Consider the following 2,631-nt stretch of genomic DNA (forward strand, 5'->3'; position numbering starts at 1 on the left):
TTGGTCTTGAGATTGCCGCAAGGGACATGAGGGAAAACTTGGTTCTTCACACACATGGCGAGATCGGCTGGACATTGATTCATCATCATCATCAGCCTGACTACCCATTGCAGGGCAAAGACCTCTCCCATATTTCAATTAACCCCGTTCTGTGCTAGCTGCATCCATTTGACCCCTGCGAATTGCTTAACCTCATCCGCCCACCTAACTTTCTGCCGCCCCCTGCTACGTTTTCCTTCCCTTGGAATCCAGTTTGTTATCCCAAGCGACCATTGGTTATCCTCTCTTTGCTCTATATGTCCTGCCCACGCCCATTTCTGGACATTGATTAACCGTCTGCTTTGTCTTAAGGGGAGATGCTACTCGAAGACACTTTTTCTTTAATATTTGACTTAGAGCTATAAAACTATGGCTATTAAATCAGTTTTTTATGCTGATTTCAAATCTGCAATTAGTTTTATTGTAAGTTGCATAGTTTTTTTCTGTTCAGTGACAACGTGCAAAATACGCATCCTTTTGCCCCCCCCCCCCCCTTTTTTTGTCATATTAAACTTCAATAAACACACACCATTGATGGCTCATTTTGTTCCATATAAACTATAGAGTGCCAATAATCAGTTATAAAGTGCATATAAAATATGCTAATGACGTGAAAAATTTGAACTAGCAAGTCTACATTTTCAAAATATCATGTGGTAATTAATTTTTTTTATACCTGATCAGTAATTATTCTTTAAAGATATAGTAGCACTCCTCATACCTCAGAGAAAATGTGCGCAAGATTTCATAGAGATATGACTATCAGAAGTACCAAAAACGAGAAGGGCAAACTCGGAAAAGTGCCCAAATGCATTTGAAGCTAAATTTGCATGTTTATTTACAAAAGAGGGCTTCAATTCCTATCAAACATTGGCACAAAAGAATAAAATTGTCCATAAAGCAGCCACTGCCAGTAGAAACTTCCTGCAGCATGTCTCTCGTTCATGACTCTTGCGAGTGGACTTCTCAACACGTGCTTTTTCCTTCAGTGTGCGGCGATTTGCTGTCGCTTCCGCAGTCAGCTTCAGGAAATTTTTTTCTGCCTAGTGTTGTTTCTGGATGTGCCAAGCTCCACCAGACCATCGGATGGAAGCACGCCCAGTTCTTCGAGGACGCACTCAAAGCTGGCGTGCCCCCTGCTGAACCAGAGGACCGCCAAGGCGGTGGCCATTTCCACTACATATTGAGAGACAAATCTTGTCTTCGGGCAGAGAAGTCATATTTTTCTGTTCAGTGACTTCGCGGCATTTTGGGTCGTGCCTTGGATACACCTGGCCAGCAATTTCTGATCAGTGAGCTGCTTGTAGATGGGCAGGATTGCCTTTCCCTGGGCCTTGTTCAGGAGCGGTGTGTGGGCTGGAGCAGGCTCGCCCAATGCTTCAGCACCCCGGTGCTTGCACCAGGATGTTGCTCCTTCAGGACAGAACTTATGGCTGCTAGCACCATCGGATGAGCGTGAATGGAAATACGAGGCCCAAATTTCTCTATACATTCCCTGGACGCTGCTCCTGTTGCTAGTAATAGCAATCTGATAGTAGGTCTGCAGCTTCAGGATTTCAGGATCCTTCAGCTTTTCCCCTCTTGGCAGGGGTTTCTTCAGCTGTCAAAGAGCAGTTCCGAGGCGCTTTGCCACATGGTTAGTGTAGGGGCACCATCATAGGCATTGGCCTATACAACTGCTGCATAGGCTTCAGAGTCCCCGTCGCTGAGGAACTTCCTGAAATGCAGTGGCTTGCCATAAAATGGGCTCCTCTGCCATATATGCACTGCAGCTTCTTTCTCCATAGCGTGGGACGAGCAGTTAATATTATTCTTGCACACAGATGAAACTTCCTGATCTGGCAGGGCCCTGTGCCGGCTGCAATCAAGGCAGTAGTTCAAAAGGACCTCGAAATCCTGGCAAAGGCCTCTGTCTAGGTAAATAACTGTCCCAATTCCATTCTGGCTTTTATGGCCACGTTTCTGCCGTGTGCCATCATACATCACGGCAATATTATCCCCACAGACATCACTTTTTGTAATCTCCCACGATTTTCGGAGACTGCACTCATCACAGCATCATGTACTTTCCGGCTGATTTTAAAGATTTATGCTGCATTGGCTAGTGGAGTCCGATAATTGAGGAAAATCACATTAGCTGCTCGTGTCCAATTCTTATAGAATGGTCCGCCACAGCAGCTTTGACGTTGACGGCTAAGGTTTCACACAAGCTCTCGCTCTCAGTCTCGACTCATGTCCCTGCACGCCACAATGGGTGTGGTGTGGAAACGACACTGTGGGCAGGCAGTTCTCACAGAGTAATTCAAGGAACGAAGTGAGTCCTTTACACTTTGCAGCCGATTTCCGGTCACAAAGTCCTGAACGCTGGCAAGTTGGCCAAATCGCGCTGCTCGCAAGAATGTTCACTGCTGTCAAGTCAGTAATGACAGATGACACCTCATCACAGCTCTCCTCACCTTGGAAATGTCCAATCTTTTTTTCCGAGGCACTCACATACTCTAACACCACTTCAAATTCCCCAGAGGCATCTGAAATGCTGGAGGGATCGGCGTTGGTTCCACTAGGCCTAACTGCCACGGGTCAAGTTGTCCT

General features: G+C 46.2%; 1 pseudogene; it reads right to left on the reverse strand.

Annotated features, from left to right (window-relative positions):
* Nucleotides 1-1,063: 1,063 nt before the first annotated feature.
* On the reverse strand, nucleotides 1,064-1,824 carry LOC146174591 (uncharacterized; annotated as a pseudogene).
* Nucleotides 1,825-2,631: the final 807 nt, after the last annotated feature.

The sequence above is a fragment of the Amblyomma maculatum genome, chromosome 11, assembly GCF_055883805.1.
Source record: "Amblyomma maculatum isolate TAMU_Amacu chromosome 11, ASM5588380v1, whole genome shotgun sequence".
NCBI lineage: Eukaryota > Metazoa > Arthropoda > Arachnida > Ixodida > Ixodidae > Amblyomma > Amblyomma maculatum.